The following is a 25404-nucleotide window of genomic DNA, read 5'->3' as shown; positions in this document are numbered from 1 at the left end:
TATCTCTTCCGAAAAGGGGTGTGTACATTATGCAAACCAGATGCGATTCAGTTGCTTGCAAGTTTAGCAAGTGGGATTTTGATGTGAAATTGCAACTCACAGCGTCATTTTTGTGTTTGAAAATGCCAATGTGAAAATTTTAACTTCAGTCTTCTTGGTTTGCTTAAGTTTACAGAGGAGACATTGCGTCAAGCTGAGAAGACAGAGTTGGATGCCCATTTGGCAAATCGGCTGGGCAAAGCAGAAAGCACAAAACGAGGGGCTGAAAAAATAATGAAGCAGACTGAAATGCCGTTGAACCAAACCCAGGTAAAGAATTTAATTTTGTGCAGCGTACTTAAGAGACCAAACAATTTGGGATTTTAGTGGTGACCTATTTAAATGAACAAAATCTGATGAGAATAGAAGTTTATGGAATGTTTGGAAGTTGCCACAAAAAAATGGAGCATATAAATTAGATAAATGAACAATACAATGAGCCTGGTGTCACAGTATCTGCCTCCCTCTACCGTACATCACTGTTGAACCTTCTCCCCAATATGAACCTGATGTCACAGTATAGGTCAGAGTTTATTGTACATCACTGTTAAACCTTCTGACTACAGTGAATCCAGCGTCAGTATATCTGTCCCAGTCTACTGTACATCACCATTAAACATTCTCCGCACTGTGAACTTGTTGTCACAGAATCTGCCACAGTTTATCATACATCTCATTAAACATTCTCCCCACTGTGAACCTGGTGTCATAGTACCTGACACAGTGTATTGTACATTACTGTTAAACCTTCTCACTGCTGTGAAGCCAATGTCACAGTAATGATCTCAGTCGTCCATACATCAGCATTAAACCTCTCTCCACTGTGAATCTGGTGTCACTTTGCCTGCCACCCCAATATGAACCTGATGTCAAAGTATCTGACACTGTTAATCGTACATCAATGTTAAACTTTCTCCCCTCTGTGACCCTGGTGTAATAGAATCTGCCTCAGTGTACAGTCCATAACCATTAAACCTTCTCCCCACTGTGAACCTGGTGTCACGGTGTATATCCCAATTTACAGTATATCACCGTTAAACCTTCTCCCCCCCCCTGTGAACCTGGTGTAATAGAATCTGCCTTAGTCTACCGTCCATCACCGTTAAACCTTCTCCCCACTGTGAACCTGGTGTCACGGTATATATCTCAATTTACAGTATATCACCGTTAAACCTTCTCCCCAAAGTGAACCTGGTGTCACAGTATCTGCCTCAGTCTACTGTACATCACCGTTAAACCTTCTCACTACTGTGAACTTGGTGTCACGGGATTGATCTCAGTCTATCGTACATCACTGATAAACCTCTTCCCCACTGTTCACCCGGTGTCACGATATCCATCTCAATTTACCGTACATCACTGTTAAACATTCTCCCCAATGTGAACATGATGTCACAGTATCTGACACAGTTTAAAGTAAATCACTGTTAAACCTTCTTACTACTGTGGAATCCATCTCACATTTTCTGCCTCAGTCTACCGTTCATAAACATTAAACCTTTTCCTCCTGTGAACCTGGTGTTAAAGTATCTGCCTCAGTTTAACGCACATCACCATTAAGCCTTCTTACTGCCCTGAACTCAGCGTCACAGTATATGCCAACATCAACTGTACTTTACCGTTAAAACATCTCCCCACTCTGAACCTGGTGTCGCAGTATCTCACACAGTTAATTGTACATGACTGTTAAACTGTGTTAATGTTGTGAACCCATTGTCTCAGTATCTCTTATCAGTCTACCATACATCATCGTTAAACCTTTACACATCTGTGAATGGGTGTCACTGTATCTGATACAGTTTATCGGACATTACTTTTCAACTTCCTCACTTCTGTGAACCCAGTGTCACAATAACTGTCTCAGTCTACCCTACCTCATTGTTGAACCTTCTCCAACTGTGAACCTGGTGGCACAGTTCTGCCTCAGTCTCCCGTATATCACCATTAAACCTCCTCCCCACTGTGAACCTGGTGTCACTGTATCTGCCTCAGTCTACCATACATCACCATTAAACATTATCCCCATTGTGCACCTGGTATCACTTTATCTACCTCAACATACCGCACATCACCATTAAACGTTATTCTCATGTGAATCTGGTGTCACAGTATCTGCCTCAGTCTACAGTACATCACCGTTAAACCTGATCCCCACTTTACTCCTGGTGTCAAATTATCTACCTCAACATACCATACATCACTGTTAAACCTTCTCGCTCTGTGAACCTAGTGTCACAGTATCTGACACAGTTCATATTATATCACTCTAAAACCTTCTCACAAATGTGAATCCTACTATAAAATAATACTCCCCTTCTAAGTCTCACTGTATTCGAATCCCACCTATTTTAAAAATTCCAAAAAAAAGAGAAACATCAATCGCAAAACAAGATACTCAAAAGTAGTAGCCCCCTAAAAATCTGGGTGTGGTAAAGTCCACAAGTAGCAGGTGACTAAAGGACTCAGTGTCACCCACCCCCAGTCAGACTTTCACAAAGTCCTGAAACAAAAACATTCAACCCAGTGATTCCAGTCCCAATGATTGTTCCAGATCGTCAATATCGAGAAGACTTTGCATCCATTCAACTTTTTTCCCATTCTTTCCATATTTTCCAATCTTCCCATTTCCATTCCCATTGACCCTTCCCTTTGGTGACAATGGTGACGATCACCCATTTCCTCGTACATCTGGCAATGAATTAGCAAATATTAAAGCATCATGGTCATTCTCAAAAAACTGAGATTGAAAATTCCCATAAAAATCTTTCAATACTGCCGCATAACGAAAAGCAAATTTATATCCCTTTCGCCACAATACTTCTTAGGCTGAATTAAATTCTCGGTCTCTTCTGATAATTTCTTGACTCAGATCTGCATTAAAAAACCCCTATTATTTTGAACCATCAGTGGAGTCTGATTTTGCCATGTTTTCTGCACCACCAATCGGAGTATCACCTCTCTGTCTTGTTATTTAAAACAGCGAATCAAAACTGCTCGTGGTAATTGGCCTGGAAACGGTTTATTCCTTAACGCTCTGTTCACTCAATCTAATTCCAGTCCATCTGGAACGAATTACCTGCCCTTCACTTCTGGGATCCATTTCTTCAAAACCTTCACCGGATCCGAACCTTCCATATCTTCCGGAAGACCTACTATCTTAACATTATTTCTACGACATTGGTTTTCTAATGAGTCAAACTTCTTCAATAATTCCTTCTTCTGAATCCCCCAATCTACAATTTCCATTTTTTCTCTATTACGCTCCACTTGACTCTTGCATTCAAGAAAGCCTCCTCAATCTTTTTAAAATGATCTTGCACAGTATCCACTGATCGTGTCCATCTCGTAACATCACTCTTAACTACATTAATATCTTGCTTCATAAAAGTTATTTCTTCACGCACAGTGTTCATTTTAGTTTTCATTTCGAAAATCCTTGAGTCATCTGATGAGTCATCTGCATTGACATATTTGCCATATCTTCCATGAGTTGAGCAATCCCTTCCAGAATTGGAAACACAGAATCCAGTCCAGGATCCATCACCTGCCTTTGAGGCTGACCTTCTTTTGCCGCAGTCCCCAGTTCTTCAAATTCTAATGAAGTTGAGCTCTCTTCTTGTTCCAAAGCAGTAGGTCCTCTTCCAGTGCGGCTGCAGGTCTGGACACTCAACAACAGCATGCCTACCTCAACAGTGAGCGACCTCGTCAGTTCACCGTCGCTCAGGCTCCCCCACAGCCCACACCTTCTCCAAAGGTTTGTATACCCTTGACGCACTGCACATGCCCGGTAGGGCCACCGACTGCGCAGGTGCGTCATCTGATGCTACACTGTACCTCTCCTGACCACCAGGCAATGCTGCAGGCTCACGTGCCTGTCCTCGTTCAGCTGGCTCGCCCTCACGCCTGTGTTCACGAGTGCACGAGTCGAAACCGCTGAATTCATCGCTAAGCTAGCGCCGACGAAATACTTAGCTGGGCAGGAATCCTCTGAGGCTTGGAGACTCCAGTCGACAACTCTGTTACTTCAACTTGAACTTGGCCTCAGTTCTTCAACACTTTTGTAAGGTAATTTCTTCTGTAACTGAGTTTTCGATTTTTTCACATTTGCAGCCATTTCGATCCTCCACTATTCCAAAGTCTATAAACAGTATTTTTAATCACTTTTACAACTTTTAAAATCGAGCATTTAATAGTCTAACTGCGAAAGGGTGGAACCACACGTCTACCCTCTGCACCATCTTGTCACAGTATCTGACATAGTTTATGACACTTTTAAACCTTCACATTACTGTGAATGCTGTCTCTCAGTTTCTGTCTCAGTCTACCGTTAATCAACGTTAAACCTTCTCACCCTGTTAACTTGGTGTTAAAGTATCAGCCTAAGTTTACCACACATCACCATTAAACCTTCTCCCCATTGTGAAACCGGTTTTACTGTATCTGCCACAGTTTATCGTACATCACTATTATACCTTCTCACTACTGTGAACTCGGTGTTACAGAGCCTGCCAGTCTACCGTACATCACCAGTAAACCTTCTCGTCAATGTGAGCCTGGTGTTACTGTATCTGCCACAGTTTAGTGTACATCATCATTAAAAATTCTCCCCAATGTGAAGCTGGTGTCCCTTTATTCGCCAAAGGTTATCGTACAGCTCTGTCAAACATTTTCCCCACTATGAACCCAGTGTCACAGTAACTGCCTCAGTTTCCCATACATCACCAATAAAGCTTTTTTTTCCTACTCTGAGCCCAGTATCAACGTATCTACATAGTCTCCTGTACATCACCATTAACCTCCTCCCCACTGTGAACCAAGTATCAGTATCTGCCAGTTTATTGTACATCATTTTTAAACCTTCTCACCACTGTAAACCTGGAGTCACAGAATCTGCCTTATTCTACCATACATATCTGTTAAACCATCTCAGTACTGTGAACACAGTGTCACAGTATCTGCCAAAGTCGTCGACTGTACATCACCGTTAAACATTCTCCCCAAGTTGACCCATTCATCACTGTTTTTTCCACCATTTATCGTACATCACAGTTCAACCTCCCCACTGTAAACTTGGAGTCACAGTATATTCCACAGTTTATTGCACATCACTGATATTCTTTCTCCTCGTTGTGAATGCGGTGTCACCATATCTGCATCAGTCTTCCGTACATCACCATAAACTTTGCACCAATGTGAACCTGGTGTCACTTTATTTGCCACAGTTAATATTACATTACCGTAAAAACTTCTTCCAACTGTGAACCTGGTATCACAGTATCTACCACAGCTTATCATGCATTACTGTTAAACCTTCTCACTACTGAAAACTTGGTGTCAAAGTATCTGCCAAAGTCTACTGTATCTCACCGTTAAATATTCTCCCAACTGTGAACCTGGTGTCACAGTGTCTGATACAGTTTATCGTACATTACTGTTAAACCCACCAGATAAGCTCCAGATAGCGAAAGAGAAGTTCTCGCATCTGCAGGAACTGGGGATCATTCGTCCATCCGACAGTCCTTGGGACTCGCCGCTCCACCTGGTCCCAAAAGCCTCCGATGGCTGGCGCCCCTGCGGAGATTATCGACGGTTTAATGACATGACAGTACCTGACCGTTACCCCATCCCTCACATTCAGGACTTTATGGCCAATCTGCATGGTGTGAGAGTATTCTCCAAGGTCGATCTGGTGTGCGTGTACCATCAAATCCCATTGCACCCAGATGACATCCCCAAAACATCCATCATCTCCCCTTTCGGCATGTTCGAATTTTTATGCATGCCTTTCAGGCTCAAGAACACCGCCCAGACATAATGCACCTCATGGATACGGTGCGCAGGGATTTGAATTTCGTGTTCATTTATCTGGATGACATTCTTGTCGCCAGCAGAGACTGGACACAACACAAGTCTCACCTGCACACCCTCTTCTCCCGACTGGCCGAATTCAACCTAATGATCAGCCCGGCCAAATACCAGTTTTGTGCAGAAGAAAATTTGGATGGGATGAAACTAATCCAGAATCCATTGCACAAGATTGGAAAAATTAGATTGAGCGTCTTCAAATACTTGGAAGTTTTGACGTCAACAGACTTTGGAGTGGCCACATTTGCTCAGTTACACCATTTTTCTGATGTAAGTGAAGGTGGTTTTGATCCTGTCAGTTACAGAGTCCTGTGAAATAACCCAAGTGCGAGTAGATGGTGGATTTGTAATGGGAAAAGCCAGAGTGGCTCCATTAAAGTCAGTCATCAGACCTTGAATGGAATTGACTGCTGCTATTATGGCGAGCAAAATGGACGCTATGTTAAGAAGAGAATTACAGATGGAGTCCGCAGATCCTGTGTTTTGGACTGATAGAACATCAGTGCTTAAATATATTAATAATGAAATCATGAGGTTTCATCTCTTTGTGACTAACAGAGAGAATGAAAACCTGGACAACAACAAATGGCAGATTTACCACAGGACAGAGTTTCACCTGATGAATTCCCATTTACATCCGTGGAAGTTGATTATTTTGGTCCTTTGCAAGTAAAGTGAGGACGAAGTGTTGAAAAACGATATGGAGTTATTTTCACTTGTTTAACTATGAGAGCAATTCATATTGAAGTAGCGTCATTGCTTGACAGAGACTCTTTTATTAATGTTCTTTAGCGTTTTATTCCTAGACATGGTCAAGTAAAAGAATTATGTTCTGATAATGGATCTAACTTTAAAGGAGCTGAACGAGAATTATGAAAAGTTATTCAAAATTGGAATCAACATCAAATTCATGATACATTACTTCAGAAAGAAATTAATTGGATATTCAATCCACCCATAGTTATGGGTGTGGTACGGGTAAGGGTTAGTTGGTTGTGGAGAACGTTTACAAAGGTCTGTACTGGGCAGTACTGGGCAGCAATGCTTAATGTTGTAATGGATGCGGAAGCTCTGGGAAGGGGTAAGGGAGGGACTGGCCAGGAAGTCTGCAGATGCTGAGTCCGAGGGCAATGCACAAACATGCTGGGGAAACTAATGGATAGTTTTGTGAGGAGCAGGTCCTGCATCACCAGTCAAATTGAGTATTTCGAGGAGGTGTCAAAGGAAATAGATGAAGGTAAAGGTGTGTATGCGCTGCACGTGGATTTTAGTAAGGTGCTTGACAAGGTCCTCACAGTGGCCTCATTCAGAACATCAGGAGGCATGGGATCCATGGAGGCTTGGCTGTATGGATTCAGAATTGGCTTGTCTGCAGAAAACAGATGGTAGTAGTAGATGGAACAATGACTAGTGGCGCTCAAAAGGGATCTGCTCTGGGACCCCTGCTCTTTGTGATTTTTATGAATGATGATGGGAGTGGAAGGGTGGGTACGTCAGGGGATGACACAGAGGTAGAGATGTTGTAGACAGTGTAGAAGGTTGTCATAGGTCATCCAGTTTGCAGAGAAGTGACAGATGGAGTTCAATCCTGTAAATCAGATGTACTTAAACAAGCAACTGGTACAGGTTTATTTCCAGAGTCAGTTTCAAGGGCACAAATAACAGTTATTCCAAAGAAGATTGGAGACCCATTAAAAGTAGCTTCATATAGACCAATTTCTTTATTGAATGCGAATTACAAGAACGTGAGGGCAGAGCACTTGGTTAATGGCAGGATTATGAACAGTGTGCAGGACAGAGAAATATTTAGATCCTGCTACATAAATCGCTCAATGTTGCTGTGAAAATTGAGAGGGAGTTTAAGATGGTGTATTGTGTGCTGGCTTTCAGGAGTCAGGGGATAAGTTCAAGAACTGAGAGGTAATGTTGCAGATGTATAAAATTCGAGTCAGACCACTCTTGGCATATTGTGTGCATTCCTGGGGCGAGAATACCAGAAGTCGTCTAAATAAGGTGAGAGGAGGGAACTTTAGGAAAGATGTGAGGGGTACATTTTATTCACACAGAAAGTAGTGGGTGCCTGGAATGCATTGCCAGGGGTAGTAGCGGAGGCTGGTCCATAAAAGGCATGAAAATTATTTTAATATGGGGACAGGAATAAAAGAAAAACAGAAGGTACTGGTGTGAGGGAGGGAAGGGTAATATCGTTGTGGGGTAGGTTCATATGGGTCAGCTGAAGGGATTCGACCAATCCATCCATGATTTGTCCAGCATCTTGCTGCCATGTCGTGGTGAACCAGGGTGTTGCCTGATGGAGACACGGTGCTCTGAGCTCTGCAGAGATAGATCGTGCTTTTCTCCAAAACACACTTCCTCAGGTAAAGCAGAGGAAGGGGAAAGGCCCTAGTGTGCAGGGGTAGGGAGGGGGGTGAAGGGGGAAGAGTTGGGACCCTCCAAAGTCATCGTGATCAGGCATCGCAGACAGCATCTCTATCACCCATATTTATCTTCCCAGGAGAAGGAGCGATCTCAGAGACAAGACACGAGTCCAGAAGAACATTGCAACCCAGCTGATCAGAGGTCGGACAACATCATGATGTCCTGAATCCCTCCCCTTCTTCTCCCTCTGGCCCTGCCAACCCCATTCCCTGCATCTCCCATGTCCCGTCACCCACTCCCCCCCCTTCTCCTCTACCCCTTCTCGATCCCAACCCCCTCCTGCTCACCTTGCCCTTCCCTCACACCTATGCCCTAACCCCAGCTCTCCTCCCTTCACCTCCCCTTCCCCCTCCCCCTTTCCCCTTCCAACCTTAACCTAGGGGAAGGAGGGGTCGGGGAAGGGGGTAGGAGAAAGGGGGTAATGGAAGCGGGTAAGGGTAGGAGTAAGGGGTAGGGTTGTGGGTGTGTAGGATTAGGGTGGGGTTAGGGGACAGCATAGGGGAAGAGATAGAGTTAGGGGACGTGGAGAATAGGGGGTATCAGTAGTGTTAAGGTTAGGGTTTGTTAGGGGTTAGAGTTAGGAGTAGGGGAATGGGAAGGGGGAGGGGAGCTGGGAGGCGAGCGGGGGAAGGAAAGGGGGAGAGGAATGTAATGGAAGATTTAAACCGTGTTTTATACTCTTGCAGACTTTGCTTCTGCAAGGCTGAGAACCTGCTTGTTTTTTACAATCAGCAGACATAAGCTAAATTCCACCAAGGGGCCAGAGATGCAGTTATCTGACAAGAGGACATCTGTGTACCAAGAACATTTAATGTTTCTACTTGTTTTGGTCACAGACTGTCAGAGGCCTAGCCTTGATGCAAAATAACATTGTATTCAAAGTGATAAGCTGAGAATTATATTATTCAATCGAAGCCTAATATGCTAGCTTGCTCGCTTATCTTTCTTACTGTGCTGGGAATTGGTGCTTGGGTAAGCAGTTTTTGGGTAATATAAGCCATGGTCCCGCTGCTGAAGTTTGAGACTCTCTGAGAGGTGGCAACATCTGTCAGCAAGAAGAAGAATTTCTGGAGTCCAGCTAACGTCCTGGTCGAGGGAGGTGGAGAAGCTGCTACCGGCGCCCGACAACCTACTACAAGTGTGCAGTCGTTGCCTCGCTTCGGCAGTTGGGACCAGTCCAGGCGTTGATAAGTATAATTGGGAAGGGCTTGCATATTGTAGTTTGAAATCAGCTTTTGAATTTGTAATAAACCTTTGTATAAACTGAACTGCTCTCAGTGCGGGTGTCTATTTTCTTTTGGTAGCTTAAACACTGTGACCAATCTCAAACGAACAAAGTGAGAAGTACAAGTTTATGCAGGACAGGGAACGGGGTGGAGGAAAGGGGAGGTGAACGGAGGAAGCCATCCCTACTCCCTCCCCTCTCCACCCCTTCCCCCACATTATCCCTGCTTATTTTCTCCTCCTTCTAGCAGAAGTCGGGCCTCAGTCCGGCCAGAACCTCCCATGGTTTCAGATCCTCCATTTCAGGAAGTGCCTTAGACGCTCGCTGCATGACAGACTTCTTGTCTCTTCATTCATTCTGTACCGTTATTATTAAATTTAAAAATGGTTGGGTTTTTTAAAGCTAGAATCCAAAAGGCTGGTCCAGATAGACAACACAGAATCAGGCCCTTCGGCCCCTCTCTTCTGCTGGCTGAGTTGTAATCAGTCCATATTCCTCTCCCTGTTTTCATTCTTTGCTCCCATCCAGTTCAGGTTGCCTTGTCAATCTCATGACCTGTGGGAAGAAGCTGCCTGGCTGTCCTGCTTTTATTCCATATCTCCTTCGTGATGGCAGGGGGACAGAGATGCTCTGTGCTGGATATCTATGAGTCTATTTACAAATCCCATCCCTGCAAACAATCAGGGGTCGCTTGCCTTGAGGTTCCACCAATGTTACCTCTCCCTCAGCACTCTCTCATCAGAACACTACTGCACCCTCCTTCCCCTCCTCTACCAAGTCTCAGTATCCCGCTGACAATTCCAGTCAGCTGCCATATCAAGACTCTGGCCCACCTAAACCAATGGATCGATCAGCGCCTTCTCCCCTCAAGTGTTCGAGGAATCCACTCTCTCGCAATGTCTTGCTAATGAATGACCTGCATCCTCCTTCCCACTTGGTTCCTCCTGTTATCAGGCACCTGGATAGACCCCACCCTGTTGAAACTACCTGTGTTCTCACTGATCTCTCTGCGCCTCTACCCTCCATCCAAGGGTCTTGGTTGTCTTGTGGGGATGGTGGAGAACAAAGCACCAACTCAAGGAGATGGGGAGCAGTACAGAGACCCCCAGCTCTAGGAGACAGGGAGAAGCACAAAGATGCCCAACTCTTTCAATCGGATAAAACCTGATCATCAGTTGCAAGGTGAAAGGAACTCTCAGTACTGCTGCACGTGGGGCAGGTTTGGCCCATCCCCACACCTCCACCCTGGCAATTCCCAAAACAGATTTCCTATTCTTGTGGGGGTCCATGTACGTGGTCAATCAATGGGGACAAGGGTGTAACCAGCATGGCCATCATTGTGTGTGGCTGTGCATGGAACCAAAGTGCAAGGGCACCAAATGGCGCTCTGTGCTGAGGTTCTACCTGGCTCAGGTGTTGCGAAAGATTTGTCTGGCCCTGGTGCCGCACAATGTCCCAGTCAGCAGGGCTTTGCCCTATCACCTTCCAGGGAATGGTTTCATAAACAAACACATTTGACCACAAAGCCATCAGCCAGTGGTCAGCAGAGAATTGCTGACACAGAGACTCTAGGCTTGATGGGATACTGTGGGGTGGTCCACTGAGCAGAGCATCCAGAGACATCCAGGAGGTGTTCCAGAGGGCCAAGGACTCACTGGCCAACACCACCCTTCAGGTACACGCGAGGCCAGAGACACCCACCACTCTCACAGTAGATGCTTCCAGCACAGCAGTAGGGGGCGCACTGGAGCAATTCATTGAAGGGCAATGGCAGCCCCTGGCCTTCTTGAGCAGACACCTCTGGCCACCCGAACTCAACTACAGCACCTTTGGCTGAGAGCAATCGGTGCTGTATCTGGCAGACTGAGGCAGGTAATCTGACCTCAGCTTCACAGTGGGGAGAATGTTTCACGGAGATGTACGAAAAACTGTCACAAACATTGTGACACTGGGTTAACAGCAGTGAGAAGGTTTAACACTAATGTACGATAAACTGTATAAGATAATGTGACACCAGGTTCACAGTCGGGAGACGATTTAATGATAATGAGATAGATACTGTGACAATGGGTTCACAGCAGTGAAAAGGTTTAACTGTGATGTACGATAAACTATGGCAGAAGCAGTGACAAATGGTTCACATTGGGGAGAACTTTTAACTTAATGTACGCTAGATATGGCAGATATTGTGACAATGAGTTCACAGTAGTGAGAAGGATTAACGGAGATGTACGGTGGACTGTGCTGGATACTGTGAAACCGGGTACACATTAGTGAGACAGTTTAATAGTGAGGTTCAATGAACTGTGGCAGGTACTGCGACACCGGGTTCACAGTGTGGAGGAGGTGTAAAGGTGACACGTGATAGATATATTGTTGCAGATACAGAGACACAGATTTAACAGTGGGGAGAAATTTTAATGGTGATTTTTGGGAGACTGAAGCAGATAACTATTTCACCGGGTTCACTGTGGGGAGAAGGTTTAACGCTGATGTATGGCTGACCGAGATAGATACTATGAAACTGGGTAAACAGTGGGGAGAGGATTTAGCGGTGATATATGATAGACTGAGGTAGATATTGTGACACCGGGTTCACAGTTGGGAGAAGGTTTATCAGTGAAATAAGATAAACTGGGGCAGATACTGTGACACCAGGTTCACAGTGGGAAGGGGGTTTAATGGTGATATACAATTCAATTTTGCAGATACAGTGATACCGGTTTCACAGTAGGTTGAAAATTTATCATTAATGTACAGTAGACTTAGGCAGATTCTGTGACAGTGGGTTCACATTAGGGAGAAGGTTTAACAGTGATGTCCGGTAAATGTTGGCAGATACCATGAAAATGAGTTCACCGAAGTGAGAAGGTTTAATATTGATGTACGATTAACTCTGGCTGATACGGTGACACCAGGTTATCAGTTGGGAGAAGGTTTAATGGTGATGTACAGCAGACTGAGGCAGACACAGTTACTCTGGGTTCTCAGTGGGGAGAAGGTTTATCAGTGATGTATGTTAAACTGTGGCCGAAAATCTGACAACAGGTTTCCAGTGGAGATAAGGTTTATCAGTGATGTATGATAAACTGTGGCAGAAAATCTGACAACAGGTTTCCAGTGGGGATAAGGTTTTACGGTGATATAAGATAAACTGTGGCAAATACTGAGACACAAAGTTAACGGAGGTGAGAATGTTTAACAGCGCTGTACGGCAAACTGAGGAAGATACTGTTACACCGAGTTCACAGTCGGGAGAAAGTTTAACGGTGATATACGGAGGAATGAGGAAGATACTGTGTGACCGGGTTCACAGCAGTAGTTAGAAGGTTTAACAGTGATGTACAATAAACTACAGCAGATGGTGTGGCATCAGGTCAACAGTGGGGAAAAGGTTTCATGGTGATGTATGTTATAATGTGGAAAATACTGTGACAATGGATTCAGAGTTGAGAGATTGATCAACGGTGATGTATGGTAGACTGAGACAGATAATTTGACAACAGGTTCACAGTGGGAAGGAGGTTAAACAGTGATACACGATTCAATGTTGCAGATACAGTGATACCTGTTTCACAGTAGTGAGAATGTTTAATACTGATATCCAATAAACTGTGTCAGATACTGTGACATCAGTTTCACAGTAGGGAGAAGGTTTAATGTTGTTGTCCAGTGGCTGAGACAGATACTGAAATGCATGTCCTTCAATGCAAAAAGCAGAGTGACGAGGTAGATGAGCTTAGAGCCTGGATTGGCACTTGGAATTATGATGTGGGGGAAATTAGTGAGACCTGGTTACGGGAGGGACAGGACTGGCAACTCAATATTCCAGAATACAAATGTTTTAGATGTGATAGAATAGGGGGTATAAAAGGGGGAGGAGTTGCTCTACTTGTGAAGGAGGACATTACTGCCATGAGGTGGCAGGATGGTTTGGAGGGATCGTCCAGTGAGGCAGTTTGGGTGGAATTGAGGGGTGGAGGAGGCATGAGGGCATGAATAGGAGTGTATTATAGACCACCAAATGGGTCAAGAAAATTGGAGGAACAAATTTGTAAGGAGATAGCATATATGTGTAATAAACATCAGGTAGTGATCATGGGAGATTTTAACTTCCCTCACATTGATTGGGATACCCATACAGTAAGAGGGCTGGAAGGGCTAGAGTTTGTCAAATGTGTACAAGATAGTTTTCTTAATCAATACGTAGAGGAACCAACTCAGGACGGTGTAATACTGGATCTCCTGTTAGGGAACGAGATAGGTCAGGTGTCTGAGGTTAATGTTAGAGAACAAATTGAGTCTAGTGATCACAACTCTATTAATTTTAGAGTAGTTTTAGGGAAGAGGAAGGAGGGGCCTAAAGTTGAGGTTCTGGATTGGAGAAAAGCAAATTTCAAAGGAATAAGAATGGATTTGGGGAGTATTGAGTGGGACATGATTTTTTCAGGAAAGGAAATAAATGAAAAATGGAGAATATTCAAAAAAGAAATGTAGAGAGTACAGAGTAGATGTGTCTCAGTGAGGATGAAAGGAAAGGCTGGAAGTCAGACGGAGCCTTGGTTTTCGAGGAATATTAGAAATTTGGTTAGGAGAAAGAGGGAGGTGTACAAGAGGTATAAACAGCAGGGTGATGAGAAATTGAAAGAGGACTTCAAGGAGTGTAGAAAAAAATCTTCAGAAAGAAATTAGAAAGGCCAAAAAGAGGCATGAAGAGGCTTTGGCAGGCAGAGTAAAAATAAATCCAAAGGGTTTCTATAGGTACATTAAAAGTAAAAGATTAGTGAGGGATAGAATTGGACCCCTTGTAGATAGAATTGGACCCCTTGTTAGAAGTCAGAGGAGATGGGGGAAATTTTAAATGATTTATTTTCCTCGGTATTCACTCGGGAAAAAAATATTGTACCAGTTGAAGTAAAGAAAAATAGTGGAGAGGTCATGAATCATATAAGGATAACCGAGGAGGTAGTGATGGCAGTGTTAAAAAAGATAAAGGTGGACAAATCTCTGGGTCTGGACAAAGTATTCCCAAGGACACTCAGGGAGGCTAGTGTACAGATAGTGGGGCCATTAACAGAGATATTTAGGATGTCACTGGTCATGGTGGTAATGCCAGAGGATTGGAGGGTGGCTCATGTTGTTCCGCTGTTTAAGAAAGAGTCCAAATGTTAGCCTGGAAATTATAGACCTGTGAGTCTGACGTCTGTGGTGGGTAAGTTAATGGTAAGTGTTCTGAGGGATGGCATTTACAAATATTTGGAAGAACAGGGATTGATCGGTAGTAGTCAGCATGGTTTTGTCAGGGGTAGATCATGCTTAACAAACATTATAGAGTTTTTCTTGGGGGTTACAAAAAAGATTGATGAATCGAAGACTGTGGATGTTGTCTGTTTAGTCTTTAGTCAAGCTTTTGACAAAGTTCGCCATAGGAGGTTAGGCAAAAAGGTAGAGGCATTAGATATAAATAAGGAGGTAGTGAAATGGATTCAGCAATGGTTGGATGGGAGGTATCAGAGAGTAGTGGTAGAAAATTGTTTGTCAAATTGGAGGCCAGTGACTAGTGGAGTTCCTCAGGGATGAGTCCTGGGTCCACTATTGTTTGTTATATATATTAACGATCTGGAAGAAGGGGTAGTGATGTGGATAAGTAAGTTTGCAGATGATACAAAGATTGGTGGTATTATGGACAGTGAAGAAGATTACCATAGCTTAAAAAGAGATATAGGAAAGCTAGAGGAGTGGGCTGAGAAATGGCTGATGGAATTTAATACGGATAAGTGTGAAGTGTTGCATTTTGGAAAGGCAAATCTAATTAGGTCATTTACATTGAATGGTAGACAATTGAGGAGAGCAGAGCAACAAAGGGATTTAGGAGTTATGGTAAATAGTACCCTCAAAGTTGATACTCGGGTAGATAGAGTGGTGAAGAAGGCATTTGGAATGTTGGCCTTCATAAATCGGAGTATTGAATTCAAGAGTTGGGATGTTATGATGAAATTGTACAAGGCATCGGTGAGGCCAAATTTGGAGTACTTTGTGCAGTTTTGGTCACCGAATTATAGGAAAGATATAAAGAAAATAGAGAGAGTGCAGAGAAGGTTCACGAGAATGTTGACAGGATTTCAGGGTTTGAGTTACAGAGAAAAGTTGAGCAGCCTGGGGATTTTTTCTCTGGAGCGTAGAAAATTAAGGGGGGATTTGATGGAGGTGTTCAAGATGTTAAAAGGGACAGACAGAGTAAACGTTGATAGGCTTTTTCAATTAAGAGTGGGGGATATTCAAAGCAGAGGCCATGGTTTGAGTTGAAGGGGGAAAATTATAAAGGGAACATGAGGGGGAATTTCTTGACGCAAAGGGTGTTTGGGATGTGGAATAAGCTTCAAACAGAGGTGATTGAAGCAGGGACGTTATTTACATTAAATATAAGACTGGATAATTACATGGAGGGGAGAGGATTGGAGGGGTATGGACCAGGTGCTGGTCAGTGGAACTTGGAGGGTGGGGATTTGTTCAGGCATGAACCAGTGGGGCCACACTGGCCTGTTCTGTGCTGTATATGGTTATATAGCAATGAGAGGTTTAACAGTGTTGTATGATAAAATGTGTCAGATAATGTTTCACTAGGTTCAGAGTGGGGGGAAGCTTTAATGGTGATGTATAGTGCATGGAGACAGATAATATGACACCCGGTTCAAAGTGGGGAGGTTTACCAGTGATGTATAATAAACTCTGGCATATACTGTTATACCCAATTCACAGAGGGGATGGGAGACTGAGAGGGATACTGTGAAACCGGGTTCACATTAGTGAGAAGGTTTAACAGTCAGGTTCAGTTAACTGTGGCAGGTAGTGTGACACCAGGTTCACAGTGCGGAAGAGGTTTAAAGGTGACACGCTATACAATGTTGCAGATACAGAGACACAGAGTTAACAGTGGGGAGAAATTTTAATGTTGATTTTCAAAAGACTGAGGCAGATATTATTTCACTGGGTTCACAGTGGGGAGAAGGTCTATGGGCTATATAACTTATATTGAGGTGGATACTGTCACATCAGGTTCACAGTGGGGAGAAGGTTTAACGGTGATGTACGGTAAATTGAGATAGATACTGTGACACCAGGTGCACAGTGGGGAATAAGGTTTAACAGTGATGTATGGTAGCCTGAGACAGATACTGTGACACTGTATTCACAGTGGGGAGAAGATTTAATGATGATATACAGTGAATTGAGGTAGATACCATGACTCTAGGTGCACAGTGCGGAGAAGGTTTAATGGTGATGTACGATAAACTGTGGTAGGTACAGTAAAACCGGCCTCACAGTGGGGAAAAGATTTCCTGGTGATTCACGAGAAACTGAGATGCTGGGACATGGACAGGGTTGACGGTGGGGAGAATGTTTAACAGTTCTGTTTGATAAACTGTGACAGAGAAAGTGACACTGTTTTCACTGCTGGGAGAATGTTTAACGGTGATGTACGATAGATGTATGCAGATACTCTGACACCAGCTTCACAGGGGGGAGAATGTTTATCGGTGATGTACGGTGAACTGAGATAGATACTGAGATAATGGGTTCACGGGAGTGAAAATGTTTAACATTAATGTACGATAAACTGTGTCAGATACTGTGACACCAGGTTCGCAGTGGGGAGAATGTTTAACAAGATGTACAATAAACTGTGGCAGATACTGTGACACTAGATTCACAGTGGGTAGGTTTTAACGGTGATGAACAGTAGACTTAGGTAGGTATTGTAACACCAGGTTCACAGGGGGGAGAAGGTTTAACATTGATGTACATTTGAATGAGGCAGAATCTGTGAGACAGGATTCACAGTCATGAGAAAGTTTAACAGTGATGTTCTATAAACTGTGTCAGATACTGTGACAACAAGTTCACAGTGCGAAGAACGTTTAATGGTGATGTACAGTAGACTGGGACAGAAACTGTGACACCGGGCTCAGAGTAGGAAGCATGCTGAAGGTGATGTACAGTTAACTTTGACAGATACTGCTGACACCGGATTCACTGTAGTGAGAAGGTTTAACAGTGATGTACAATAAATTCTGGCCTATACTGTGACATCAGGTTCATATTGGGGAGAAGGTTTAATGGCGATGTATGGTAGAGGGAGGCAGATACTGTGACACCAGGCTCATTGTATTGTTCATTTACCTTAATTACAACATCTAATTTATATGCTCCATTTTTTTGTGGTAACTTCCAAACATTCCATAAACTTCAATTCTAATCAGATTTTGTTAATTTAAATAGGTCACCACTAAAAGCCTAAATCGTTTGGTCTCTTAAGTACACAGCACAAAATTAAATTCTTTACCTGGGTTTGGTTCAACGGCACTTCAGTCTGCTTCATTATTTTTTCAGTCCCTTGTTTTGTACTTTCTGCTTTGCCCAGTCGATTCGCCTAATGGGCATCCAACTCTATCTTCTCAGCTTGACCCAACGTCTCCTCTGTAAACTTAAGCAAACCAAGGAGACCAAAGTTAAAATTTTCACATTTGCATTTTCAAAAACAAAAATCACGCTGTGACTTGCAGTTTCACATCATAATCCCACTTGCTAAACTTGCAAGCAACTGCACCGCATCCTACAGCTCGAAAATTGCAAGAGAACTGCTTGGTTAAAGCAAAGATTCCACCCAGACACCCCATTAAAGGCCTCCAAGTTAACAACAGAGAGCAACCTGAAAGTTAAATACAAAGATCTGCATCAGGAAGATTACGGGCTTTTTAAAAAAATTATTTCCACAATTGAAAGAAAACTCCTCAGGGAACACCAGGCTCTTGTTGAACAACTCCTGTTCTATTCCTCAAAATGGATTGAATCTTGATTTCAAGAGGTGTCATTTGGTGAGATTTTTGTCCAGAACAAAGCCTGCCCACACATTCCCTTAAATACCTGCGCAATGCTGGCTCAACTCTGCTCCATGCTAAAGCTATCTGAACTTTTCTGAAGAGATAACGGACTTCAGATGCTGGTATGTTGAGTAAAAAACACCCTAATACTTCACTGAACAACACAGCTCTCTCTGAAAATCAACAAGAACATTTCTGAACAGTAATTATTTACCTTTCAAGCACCAAACCTGGTGAACTTTATATAAGTTAAATTCTGTGCACAGTATAAGAATGGCCTGCAACCAGTGAACTTGGAGGAATGAGAAGTGAGATTGGACTGTGAACCAAAGAACTTTTCTGAACTTACACACAGGTGCACTTAGAATTAGAAGGGGGGTAAGTTAGGTAAAGTAAGTAAGTTAAAGTGTAATTCCATTTTTATGTTAAAAGATAATTAAAATCAACTTTTGTTTAAGTAACCATTTGTCTTGGTGAATATCTATTGCTGTGGGTTTTGGGATCTTCTGCTCTCATAACACAGCAGAACAACCCGAATTCTTTCGGTTATGATAATGGTCCATAAATGAGCCCCGGCATCTTTTGAAATTTTTATTTGACTCTTTAATAATTTTTTGTAATTTTCAACAAGACATAATATCATTTAACTGTTGTGTTTGTGTTATTAGAGAATTCCCTTTCCATTCAAACTGAATTAGAGTTTTGGGTGCCGTATTTGAGAAAAGATGTGCTGGTGTTGGAGAAGGCCAGAGATGATTTACTGGAATGATATCAGGAATGAAAGGGTTAGTGTATGAGGAACAATTGTCGACTCTTCGACTGTACTAGTTGGAGTACAGAAGGATAAGGGGGACCTCAGAGCCATTTCAAATGCTGGAAGGCCTGTTCAGAGTCCATTTGGCAAAGGTGTTTCCCATGGTGGAGGATGCTTGGACAAGAGAGCATAATTCAGGATAAAAGGGTGTCAATTTAAAACTGATGTGGTAGAATTGATTTTGTCAGTGGGTCATGAATCTGTGGAAATGAGGTAATTGGGTGTATTTAAGACAGAGATTGACAGGTATTTGATTCATCAAAGAATCAAGGGTTAAGGGGAGAAAGTTGGGCCGTGGGCCGACTTCTGCTCCTATATCTTGTAATCTATATCCTGCTGGAGACCTAGTCAACCTTCCTCTTGTATTCCATTCTTAGAAAACAGTCTGCATCATGAGTTTATGTCATGTGAACACATTTCCGAATGAATCCCACGTTATAAGTGACCCACACTCCTCCGGGACATTTGCTCTCATGTTCTGCCATTTTAGCCAATTCAATGAGGTAGCTAAAGACAGCTGCGTTTCTCTCAATGCAAATTCTACATTGACACGACTACAGCTTCCTCATTTTAAAAATTAGTGTCCAGCTGCTCAAATGAAATTTCTTGCTTCTTTGTTTGAAAGGGAATAATTGCCATGGGTTAAAATTATATCAAATAAAATAAAAGAGAGGAAAAGCAGAAGAATTTATATCTAGGTGGGAATCGAAATTAATGGTTGGTGATAAAGATACACCATTGTTGAAACATTTGATTAATATATGGAATAAAATAAATGATGAAATTGGTTTAAGTGGATGTACATCACCCAGAATGGCTTTGATTCAAAATCTTCGCCTCTTTTTCAAAGGATCATCAATTTCTGGATAGCTGGTTTCGTAAGGGGATTATAAATGTTGAAGATTGTTATGAAAGGGGTCAATTAATGTTATTTGAGCAACTGAGAAATAAATATCATATAACTCAAAGCAATTTTTTTTGCTATTTCCACCCAAGAGCATATTTGAAGGATAAGTTAGGACCAACCATGTTGTACTGAAATAGAAATTCCTTATAAAGAGGAATTGTTAAAAAATTTACTTCGATGTGTTCATAAGTCCAGACAAAGGTGGGAAATGGATCTGAATATTGTAATTGATTGGCAGATATGGGTAAATCCATATAAGGATCTCAATGTAAGATATAAATTAGTTTAGTATAATTGTTTTTACAACAGTCATGTAGCAAATGTCAGCAAGGAATTTATCTGAAAGCTGCACCTAGAGTCAAGTAACTCGCACTTGGATTTGAAAAGCTCTACAGGAAGCTGATTTGGAAACAGAGATCATGTGATCCAGTGGAGTTGTATTAATTCACTTCAACTCAGCAGTCTGGAACTAGTGTCCAGCGTTCCACACTGCAGCAGTGAGGACGGAATTCACAACTAGTTTTTCTTCTACAGTTACTTCTTACACCAGAGAAAATGAATAGACTAAAATCAGAATTATCAGATCAATGTTTGAGGTGTGGTGAAGATGTCGCAACTTTCTTGCATTCAACTTAGCTTTGTCCTAATGCAAGATCTTTTTGGGGAAAATTACAAATTTTGTGGAACAAGTTACAGGCGTTGTTTTTCCGCAAAATTCAACTTTATTTTTATTAGGAAATATTGAAGGAATAAGGCCCAAATTAAAACTATTAATATATCAATTGAAATTTGTTAAATTAGCATTTGCGGTGATGAGGAAATGTATTGCACTTACTTGGAAATCAGATATATTTTTAGAGATGCCAAGATGACATGCAAACATTCAAAATTGTATTCCTTTAGTAAAAATTACATTTAGGTTGAGAAATATATACTCGATGCTTTTGCAAATTTAGCACCTGAATATTCAAATATTAAGCTTCAATTTGTAATAATGCCCTTTCCATCCCTCTAGATATGTAAGAATCTCCGACTAACACAGGGCACCTGAAAACAGGAAGACCACACCCCATCAACATCTGAGAAGCAGAGGATTCATTCCACGAGTCAGTGACCATGGAAGCAGACCAGTGAGGGGTTTTGCAGCTGAAGGACCCATATAGGTGGCAGGCTGTTGGTGACTTGAGGAGAGGAACCCATGCAGGCTATGGGCTTCCGGACAAAGTAGTCAAGGAACTCACACTAGGCTATGGATTGCTAGAGACTGGTTCAAAACTGGCTAAAAGTGTATCAGGTATCAGACTTGGGATACGAGTGGGTGCGAAATGGTTCCTAATCGTGTCAGAGATTCAAAAGTGGAGCTCACATTGCCATTGACTTGGATGGTCTGTGAGCATTGAAAGAGAATCCACAGACCCTCAGTGACTTGGCTCAGGGTTTGGGATGGTTGGGTGGGGGGGTGGGGGGGGGGAGGGAGAGCATGACTCTCTTTTGCTTCTTTCTCAGACTACAAGAGTCATTTCAGCAATTTCTGCCAATGGTGAATCTGTCTACCTGACAGCAGGAAAAAAGCAATTTTATGTGATATGACACTTTAATTACTTGACAGTAAATTGTCTCCTGAATGAGAGAGAGAGTTTCACGTTTCAACTATTACAAACTCCACTCACCAGAACTCACTGTATACCTCTTCCCACTTTTAGTTTGCAAGGACACCATTGGTTTTATCACAACTCCTCCAATGATTATACATTTTACATTGTATATAAATATGTTTTTGAAAGAGATGGATTGTAGGAGTCGTGGAGGTCACAAACAAACACAAACACTTCACAAAACAGCTCTTATTTAAATTGCAAAGGCTTTGCTGAGAGTGAGTCATGCAGGCACTGAGAACATTTGCAAAGACAAAACAAGGAGACAGTTTTGCTAAAGAATTTCAAAAGCATGTTCCAGTTTGCTGTTCTAAGAAGTTCATGTGGTTTTGCAAGCAGAGAGATGACACCAAATAGACTTTTTCTAAGAGAGAGAGAGAGAGGGAGAGAGAGAGAGAGCGAGAGAGTGAGATGGCAAGCTGGCATCTTGTTGAAACCCATTTTGAACACGGGTTGTGAGTTCTCAGTTCAGCCTGTTGAAAAACTTTGTCATCCATACAAGAGGAAATAGCTGGCTTGAGTGTTTCACCTGAAATAAGGGAAACAAAAGGAACTCTATGGTGACCTGCAGAAGAGGTTATCATTTGGAAAACCATGATGGGTTTCATTGGCAAGACCCCAAAGTGGCTGATCAGAGGGAATCAGTCTTTGTGTGTCCAATGACCAAGTAAGTCCTCTCTGAAACCAACAAGAGCCTTCCTGGAGGGTAAACATTTACTTTTAAGCACCAGAGCTTGGTGAAAATTCATAAAAGTTGAATTCTGTGCACAGTTTAAGAATTGATAGACACCGGTGAACTTGGAGTTGTGTCAAAGAACTTTATACATATTAAAAACACCAGCGCTTAGAATTAGAAGGGGTTAATATAAGGCTATTAAGTTAATAGTTTTAAATTAAAGTTTGATCCTGTTTTTTTGTTTAAAGAAAATTAAAAATGATGTTTGTTTAAGTATCCATTTGTCTTGGTGATTTTCTATTGCTGCCAGCTTTTGGGGTCCTCTGGGCCTGTAAAAATCCCAAGTTTAGGTCCTCATACCAGGATACCCAAAATGTCTTATTTCTTCAATAATTGCCGAATCCCCCATACTGTCATTGAAAAAGCCTGCACCCATATCTCCAATTCGCTTTCTGCCTTTACCCCACCTCCTCTCCAGCAGAACAATGACAGAATCCCTCAGGTTTCTCACTTACCACCATCAGCTGCCACATTGGACATGTTATCCTCAGACACTTCGAACTTCAGCACCATCCTATAACCTGCTACATCTAACCTGCTTCACTCATATCCTCTTTTAACAGGGTTATGTCTTTCTGTGACTCCCTCGACGGCACTACCCTCTCCTCCCACCACCACCTGATGCACTCTCCATTGGAACTGCAGAAATTGCCAAACATGCCCTACATCTCCTCTCACCTCCATCCAAGGCCACAATCAGACCTTCGAGGTGAGGCAGTGTTTCACATGCATCCCATCCAACCTAATCTACTATATTTGGTAGATTCAGTTGACCTCGATATCAGCAAGAACAATACAGACTGGGTGGCCATTTTGCTAAACACCTGTGCTCTGTGGTTCGAAACTTGAGCTTCCTGTGGCCTAGCATATCAATTCTCGAACCCTTCCAGCAACATGTCTGTTGGCCCCATCCTTCGCCAGGGTGAAGGCACACAAACTTATAGAAAACACATTATATTCCTCCAGGGCAGCCTTAAACTCTATAGCATGAACACGAATGTTTCTAATTTTAAGCAGCCACTCACCTCTGTCTGATTTCACTGTTTCCATCTCTTGATCTACTGCCCATTTGAATATATTTACTCCTTTAAGGTAGAAGAGTTGACAGTGGTGTTTTCCCCATATAGTTTACCTTTGAACAACTGGGAAAATTAAGTGGCAGTTGTTGCAGAATGAATGGTGTTATTGTTAAAAATCTGCCTGTGATCGAAAGTATTCTTGGACTGAATAGACATCTGGGCTAAATGGCTATTTTACGACAATCTGTACATGATTGTACATCCTAAAGTACAAAGACTACTTCTATCCACTAAAGATTGTTAAAGAGAAAGAATAGACAATACAATCACGTAAAATTCCCATCCATACAGCACACGTATTAATACACAAAACAATCACACCTCCTTATTGGTCAGAAGTACCTACACTTCCCAAGGAGGTTGAGGAGGTTAAGGCCAACGGCTCTCATCTTGAGATTTTACAGGAGTGCAGTTGAGTCTCCTGTCTGGCTGCACCATTGGATGGTCTAGTTGCTGTAAAGCATCAGACAGGAATTTTGCAAAGAGTTGTGAGGATCACTTGGGTCCCTTTCTTCTTCAGATGGCATTTACTGGGAGTGTTGTTCAAATAGGGCTCAAGGAATTATAAAATGACCATTTCAATCCAGTGAACAGCATCTTTAACCATGTCCATCATCAAAATCAGGACTGACAGGCTAGGGAATAGCTTCTTCCCACAGGCTGTGAGATGGATGAAAAGAATCCTAGAAGTGCGATAATCACCCAAAATATTTATATATGTAGCAGCTACTTTGATAGAGCTACTAAAGCAACACACATACACACACCAGGTTAGTCAACACAAGACTGCTTTATTCAGACTTTACAGGCTTTGTTTTATTTACAGCATGTCCCGGGCTCCATGGGACAAGCTGGGACATCATTATGAGTTTGCTGCCAATCCACGGGACCACAGGTTTAAATTAAGCCCTGTGAACGTTCCGCGCCTTCTGGCAGGAGAATTTACACAGAACGTGCCATTCATCAGCACGCAGCACCATGCACGGGCGGTCAATTAAATGGATGAGTTTCCAGCTGTCTGTCTCATGATTTTTCACGCCCGCCAAAGAACTTTGCCTGCCCGGCCACTCGACAGTTGCTACACCCCCACCCCAGAACAGTCACCAGAAACAGCTGTGAATGTCCCCCAATGTCCAATGTATACACAACCTCATCCTTCTTCAACACGCGGAAAAGGCCCTCATACGTTCATTGTAATGGCGATCTTGGGATCTGTCTGCACACAAAAACAAAATCAGCGTCCAGGAGTGGTGGGGGCACATTCTGTTTAGGGGATCCATGCCAGTGGAGAGGAAAAGGTTTGCTGATCACGACACCATGTCGAAGCTGATGAAGAACATTCAGATCAGAGTTTGTTGTGAAATGAATGTCCCATGAAAATGTAAGGAGCATACCATAAACCATCTCTGCGGACAATGCAGACATATCTTCCTTTGGAGCCATGTGCACACCCAATGGAATCCATGGCAATTCGTTGACCTAATTCGGACCGGTGAGTCAGGCCTTAAGTTTGACTTCAGTTGCCGGTAGAAATGTTCTATAAGGCCATTGGACTGTGGGTGAATTGTGCTCCATGGTCTGAAGTAATGTGGGTCAGAAAACCAAATCTAGCCATCCAATTGATAATGAATGCTCTGGCAGTTGTCTCAATGTCACTGGATGGCAACGGGACGGCCTCTGGTCAGTGCGTGAAATGTTCTACAACTGTTCAAATATATCTCATGTTTTGAGATACTGGCAATGGTCTGAGCCGGTCCACACGA

General features: G+C 42.7%; 1 long non-coding RNA gene across 2 annotated transcripts; it reads left to right on the top strand.

The window, feature by feature from the left end:
- The first annotated feature begins 236 nt into the window (after positions 1-236).
- LOC138750223 (uncharacterized) lies at positions 237-22778 on the top strand. Of its 2 annotated transcripts, none has more exons than XR_011349177.1 (4): positions 237-309; positions 8420-8484; positions 9030-9534; positions 21187-22778. It is a non-coding gene; the product is annotated as an uncharacterized lncRNA (long non-coding RNA). The 2 variants fall into 2 exon arrangements; XR_011349176.1 differs by lacking the exon at positions 237-309 and adding an exon at positions 3620-4104.
- Positions 22779-25404: the final 2626 nt, after the last annotated feature.

This window comes from Narcine bancroftii, unplaced genomic scaffold, assembly GCF_036971445.1.
Source record: "Narcine bancroftii isolate sNarBan1 unplaced genomic scaffold, sNarBan1.hap1 Scaffold_108, whole genome shotgun sequence".
Lineage (NCBI taxonomy): Eukaryota > Metazoa > Chordata > Chondrichthyes > Torpediniformes > Narcinidae > Narcine > Narcine bancroftii.
Note: the sequence above shows the minus strand (reverse complement) of the source record. Positions and strands in the feature narration are given on the sequence as shown.